Here is a 7,419-nt window from a genome sequence, read left to right on the forward strand (position 1 = left end):
ACCTCTGAGAGATCCTGGCGTATGAATGACTGCGTATTGCTCGCAACCATTGGGATTGTCAATTACAGCATGTAGGGTTGCTCTCTCCACTGCTTCGTCGCCCAAAGTTGGTTGTACCACTGCGGCATTCACTCTGGCGGTAGCTCCACGCCCTCGCCATCTGTTCATCCTTCCTCATCCTCCTCTTCCATTAGCTTGGCCACGCCCACGGGTATTCAAGGGTATGGCATTGGCGTTGGTTGCCTGAATGTTCCTGGGGCAATTGGATCTGTAATGTCCATGCTCGCCACAACCATAGCATCGAACATCAGGGAACTCCATGGTTGTGGTGGTAGCCACAATAGGGCGCTGGTCATATGCTTGGTTGGCTGGTCTGTTATTCCAAGCAGTTTTCCTTGCCCTCTTTGCCCAATGATTCCTCCTATTCTGATTAACCTTTTGTACTTTGAGAGCTAGAGGTTTGGCCCTCAACAAGGCATCCTGTAGTGTTGTCGGCCTGAGAGCTTCCAACCGAGTATTCAAAGGATCGATTAGTCCTTGGCAGAACCTCGCCACCTGTTGTTCCAAGGTCATCTTAGGAGCATATCTCCAAAGAGTGACAAACTTTGCATAATATTCTTCCACATATGAATTCAGCTGCCGAAGTGAAAAGAATTCATTCATCCTCAAAGTTCTATAGGCAGGCGGTAAATAACACCCCATTATCGCAGCTTTGATGTCTTCCCAGGATTGGGAAGATCCCTTAATGTCCATGTCCCTGCAATGTTGCTTCCACCATATCTTGGCATCGCCAGTCAAGCGGAACATCGCAAGCATGGTCTGATTTACGAGTTGTGTCCCTGTAGCTTCAAAGTAGTCGTCCATGGCTTCCATCCACACTTCCGCATCTCTCTCCACATTTGCCCCCTCGCCCTTAAAGATTGGAGGTTGGGCTTGCTTAAGGAGGAGCTTCTTCTCTTGCGCTACCGAGTACAGAGCAACAGGCGGTGCCTACATGGGTTATACGAAATTCTTGATACCATTACTTGGATTTCAAAATAGACACGAGACTTTAATAAAATTGCAAAATTCCACTTTATCAAGAGACAAAGATTCAGAGACAAAAGCACTTTATTGATGAAAATTTATTATAATCGAAACCCCTCAAGGTTTAGGATAACTGGTGATTAGCTTATTACATGGCTTTATGGATTGCGTATGACATACGCCTAGGAGATGGTATTCACATGATGCACTACTTCGTTCGTGAAATAGTTTCTATACTCATTCTTGAGTGGATAATAAACTAAGATATCAAGCCGGAATTCCTCTTTTGGTACTCCAAAGGTTTTGACTCTATTTGCTGGGATCACATTGGTGATCTTCTCCAAGAGCCAGTCGTTGAGGGTTTGATTGGTGTCATCTGAGACAATCTGGTCCAATCGTGTAGGCACCAAGTAGAATATCTCTACTACCCTCAACTCTTCTCCCCAACGTATCTTCTTCAAATCGGTAGCCATGCATCCTAGCTTCCGAGTGTTGATGTAGTAAACCCCTCCTGGAAATGTCCAATCAAGTTCCCATCCTTTATCAATGTGAGTGGAGTGTGGCGTATGAGCCTTCATCAGTATCTCCATGACATCTCGCCTGAACTAGTAAACTGGGGATCTTCGAGCTTGCTCATAAATAAGCTCAAACACTTGGAACTTTCGATATTCTAGCACAGGGTCTTCCTGCAACACCAATGCAAGGAATTCGGATCAACTACCTATATACTTTCAGTTCCTTATTTAAATATTCAAACAGTACGACTTTATTTCCCAGCCTAACCTAGGCTCTGATACCAGGTGTGAGGTCCCCACCCCGCCGTATCAACCAGTGGATTTGATGGTGAACCTGGTGGCCACTAGATCTATTGCGGAAGCAAACAAAATGGTTCAGGGTTCGACTAGCGGACAATCTCTCATCACAACGTGAGTCGAGTTTGAGCCTACTAGCAAGGAGATCTAGCTCCACCTCGCAAGCGAAGCGTACTTAAACTATCTAGCGATCCTAAGACCCACCTTCCAACAGGAGAGAAACCCCGAGTGCCTTTTTCCCCAAGTTTTAGAGGCACGTACTCTCGAGATTTCACCGCTCTAGGGGCAATGAGTATTACTAATATCGAAGTAAGCACTATGGGGACAGAGAGTTCCCGACCAATGGAGACCACCCATCTCGTAGGCATTGGCAACCTGAGCCAAGTCCCCACTTTCCACCCCCACACTCACACTTCCTTGTGTGACCTAATTACTACCACAATGGTTGTTCAACATAAACATTCCTTGTTTTAATTCCAAAGCACATTGTTCGTTAAGACAGCCCTTCAACCAGTATTGCAAACAACACCAAGACAGTATTCTAGTAAAAATTCTACTCAGACTTATTCATTAAAATTCCAATGTTCTGGAGGTACAACATCCCCCCTCCAGCAAGAGTTCACTCCTCCCATTGTCGCCTAGCTGCCCATACAACTAGGTATGTCCACCACATAGAAAGCACGTCATGGACACTCCCACCGCATAGAAAGCAAGTCGTGGGTATCCACCTCATAAAAAGCAAGTCGTGGATTCAAAATCCCTTAATGAGGAACTCTGCCCCCTGTGATCAGTAGGGGGGTCAGGACTGATTCAACATTGGAAATAAAATGAACATGTCGAGCTAAATTTTCCCTAGCATACATTCTTTCCTATTGCAAACAGCATACCCATCAATCATTTCTTTCCTACCTTAGACTTAAATGTACAAATAAATTCAATGCCGAGGTTTCCGTCGGATTTCTCCAACATGTTTGGGGATATTTTCATTCCTACTATACGTGTGCAATGTTAATTCAAACGACTTAAATAAAATTATGACCTACCTCTTCCATTTCTTCGTCAATGGCCCGTGAGATGGCCGGTATTTGTTCCTCCATGGGAGCTTTTCCCTTTCCATTGACATTGCTTGTTCCTGCCTCGCGATCGTGGGCACCACCGAAGCGAGTTCTCTTAACCGGGGCCATTTCACTCACTACTTTAAATAGTTAGCTTGGAGAAAAAGCTAAGGTTCGCAAGCATCACAACAGCCCAATAGATACATTAGTAACATCAATTAATCCCTCCTATATGAGAGGTCTAGATTTTTCATATAGCAATCATTATGGATGACACATAATCCTATGGGAACCGGTTCTAAAGATAATTACTCGGCTTATATGATTAAGAATAATAGGATTTCACTAATGGAATTACCAGAGAGATGAATTAAGCATGATTAATCTCTTTCCTAGCAGTTAGATGGTGCAGATTCACCTTATGCACAGGTGTGAGAAAAATCAACTCTTAGAGACTTAACGACGGATTAGTTTTTCCTTAATTACATCTTAATGCATAAGAGAAATGAATTTAATTTAGCTACAGTATTAATGCGTGATAGAAAGAGTGATTCTCGTCAATCTACACAATTACCAGCTTACCGATTAATTACTATGCTACCTAGAGAGAGAAAATTCTAATAATCATGCACTAATCATTAATCAAGAGTGATGAATGGCTGATAATTCAGCTATGGGATGATGATTACATAACAGAATATGGTTAAGGAGAAATTAGAGAGTAATTATAGAGAATTACGACTAGGAATAAGCATAATAGACGAGGAATTTAGATGGTAATGAAAAGAATTTACAGAAGGCATTAATTAAATCATGGTTACCATGATTAAGGGCTGATAATCTTCTCAATTCTCTGATCTAATCAAGCTTCTTGAGGCAAGAATTCGACAGCACCTCCCTTCTTGCTTCTCCTTCAAAAGGTGTGTGTACCGGTAGCACCTCCCCAAGGTGGGTGTAGGTATGTGTGTGTGTACTGAGTAAGTGTGTGAGCATGTGTGTGTGTGTGTGTGTGTGTGTGTGTGTGTGTGTGTGTGTGTGTGTGTGCGTGCACTAGCCTTTAAATAGGCTCCTACAGGCTGAAAATCGACCTGGGTTGCTAAATGCATTTGGGAGCTTCTCCAGTTAAGCATGGCAAGTCTAGTTCCCTACTCACCAAGTGTCAGGTTGGCTAGGTTAACTGACTCTGAGACCTTGTTACTGGCTTGGCAGCTTTCCCAGGACTCCCACAAGGACAAAAGGCGCCCCCTAGCTGCTAAAGCTGATCTGGAGTGGCCTGGGACCTGTTTCCACACAGTCCCGGGCTTCGATGCCTCCCCGCTCAATTTTTGGAGAAATTGATTTTAGGCTAAAACGGGTCATACGAGTCGGATTTGATGCCGTAAATTGCTATACGGAGCTCTAACTAAGACGTACTGGCCTGAGTACCTGCCATATTTAGCAGCCCCCGGGGTCCAAAAATGTATTTTTTCAAATTTGGGGTACGGGTGCAGTTTTTCGAGACGATCAAAACTGGAGGGGTCGAGTGACCAAAAGCTTACTATTTTTGAAATTTTTTACAAAAATTATTTTAATTCACATTTCGAAGCTTTAAAACATTCTAAAAATCATGGCACTGATAGAATTTGGAAAATTGCTAAAAATAGTAACTTTTTCCATTATGTTCATTTCAAGGTACAATGGTGTTCTTTTTTATCGGGGTCAGAGACCTTACATAGTCTTCCTCAAGGAGCAAGTGTAGGCTTAGGCTTATGTTTATGGATAATTACAATTAGGCATTAATTCTCTCACTCTCTAATTAATGATTTTCAAGGAAGAAGAGATCCCCTTCTATAGGTAAAGGGAGCCCCCAAGGATTACACAAGAAAGAGAGGAGCCATTGTGAACAGGAACTGACAAAGTTTTAAATGGGTTGTCCTTGCATGATATAGGCAGACTAGGATCCATCATTTTGAGCATATCTCCTCAATTGTGGCTCCAAATAGAAAAATAAAAATAAGGAAAGAAATTCAGCTCATAAACTATGAACCCCATTTTATATACTTTTTTCAATTTGGATTGGAACCATGTGTAAACAAATCATCAAAATAGGGTATCTTATTGGTAGCAAAAGTCTTCTTGTGGTCCCTAGACTTTCATTTGATTCCAATGGACACCTCATGCAATATGAAAACATGACATTTCTCCTTGACAAAGTTTTGTAAGCATCCTTTCAATAATGAATTAAAATAGGAATATCTTTGAAAATCATGCAAGCTAGTGTCCCACTAGGATTTGATTCCTTCTTAGTAACTATTAAAAAGAAATATAAAAAAATATTAAAAAATACATAAATATATATATATATATTGGAAATCACACTAGCTATAGGATCTAGCTAGAATGCGAGGTAATAATGGGATAGTAGAAAGAAAGAACCAATGTTTTTTCCCCCAAGTTAAAGAGACTCTGCTATTGATGCTTTTTCTCGTAGTACTTTATAACGGTAAAGTAAGAATATATTACCCTTGAGATAAATACTATGATGAAATAGAAAGCTTATTATTATACTTAGATATGCATATGTACAATATAAAAAATATCTTTATTTATTTAAAAAGTCATAAAATAAATCTCTTGGCATTTGTTTCCATTATGTACGTGCCATAGCACACCAATGCAATGAGTTTTAATGCCATGCAATCCAAGATGTACACTCCAAAATGACTAATACAAAGAAATTTTGTGTTAAACATTGTTTCAAAAATGTACACTTTTCATCTTTACAAATTGTATTGTTTCGTTTCAAATGTATACAAAAGGGTAATAATTATTGCTCCCTTCCCCTACTATGGCTCCCCTACCCGCTCTCTCGATTGCTGCCACTACTACTCTATACTCTCCCTCGGTTGCTGCCACTACTCCCCTATCCTCTCCCCTGATTTCTACCACTGCTACCTTGCACTCTCCCCCGGTTGCTGCCACTGCTCCCTTGGGGGATGTTGGTCTCGGGTACCCTTTTGTGTTTTTCAAATGCATGGGCCTCCTCCATGGCTTCCCATGCATCTTGCACCTATGCAGCTTCCCTCTCTTTTTGATCTTGTCACTAACGTGTAACCCAATCCTCTACTTCTGTGGAGTCCGCATAATATTGATTGATTGCTTCTTGTATGTTTCAAACCTTGTCTTGATTCTAATGGTGCTTCTGTGTCATTTTGTCAATGCAGGCCTGTTCAAACTCGTCAGTTCGAGCGCTTTCCTCACGACCATCTATGCACTGAGATTATAATATGTTGAATGGCCATTACAAAAACTTTGTGCACATTGTAGGGGCTATAGTTATGTAATTGAAGGTCCTGTAGAAGCGTGATAATAAGAAAGTAAGTAGATAAGTTACTTCTTTTAATACAAATGTTGTAGCAATACAAGCATTGAAACAACACGTTTGGTACATCCAAAATTTGGCTAACAAGGAGCATAGAACTCATACACATATGCCAATCACAGTTGTAGTCACGTGGGCACACTGACCCATTCGTGTTGAGCGACAGTCCCTAGATCATGTTCTAATAAAATGTGCTCTACAAAAAATACAATTTTTTTGCGGCACTACATACATAAGCACTTGCTTCAGTAAGGCATTACAAATAGATACTACTAGCAAACACATAAAGATGTGCCTTACATCTTTACACACCCATGGAGCCCCATACTTTGCCCGGAGTTTCCGTAGTAGACAATCTTATCTTCAACGTCAAAATTTAATAGCAACAGACTCCAATATTCACTACACAAAAAACACCAAAACCATCAAGGATGAGGAAAAAGTAGATCCTAAATCCAACATAGTTTTCACTTTTCAAGACAAAACTCATGATTTATTGTATGTAGTGACCAAAAAGTGTGCTAGATCCGAGTATTAAAGGAAACATTTGATGGAGGCTTAACTCTTTCTTCTCTTGCGAATACAGCATTAAGAAGCATGCAAGAAAGCCCAAATGAGGAAGGGTCTTTACCTCTGAATTGCTCTCTCAACTTGTTATGGTGGGCAACATTCACTAAATTCTGCTCATGAATATCATGCATGAGTTGACTATACGTGAGGACCACTTCCTAGCTGCAATTGTGAGGCAGAGATGGTATTTTTGGATGATGATGGAGTGGACCAACACATAGTTCACATTAAGGGGGCAACTGATCAAAGATACATTCAACGAAGCAAAGTTTGGAGAAGACAAATTGCCAATAGATGAGCAGTTCCAATCAACCACAAGACAACTTGTCTTGGAAAACATGGGTCTCCTTGTGGCACCTAGAGCCGAGGTAGTGAATAGTTAGTCTGTTCACTTTGGGGAAGGTTTATGCTGGAAATGGACAAGAATAAGATAGTATTTTTTTTAAGGCATTCAGATGGTTTTGTAGATGGCCTAGTGATGCAATATTGAGATCAATCTCCTTGTTGACAAGTGCTTGTGTATGACGATAGTTTCCTTAGAAGAGAAGGAGGCTCACAACAAGGGCTTGTCACTGGAGTATAAGGCAAGGATGCG

The sequence above is a fragment of the Adiantum capillus-veneris genome, chromosome 16 (assembly GCF_014529385.1).
Source record: "Adiantum capillus-veneris isolate H3 chromosome 16, ASM1452938v2, whole genome shotgun sequence".
NCBI classification, from domain to species: Eukaryota; Viridiplantae; Streptophyta; class Polypodiopsida; order Polypodiales; family Pteridaceae; genus Adiantum; species Adiantum capillus-veneris.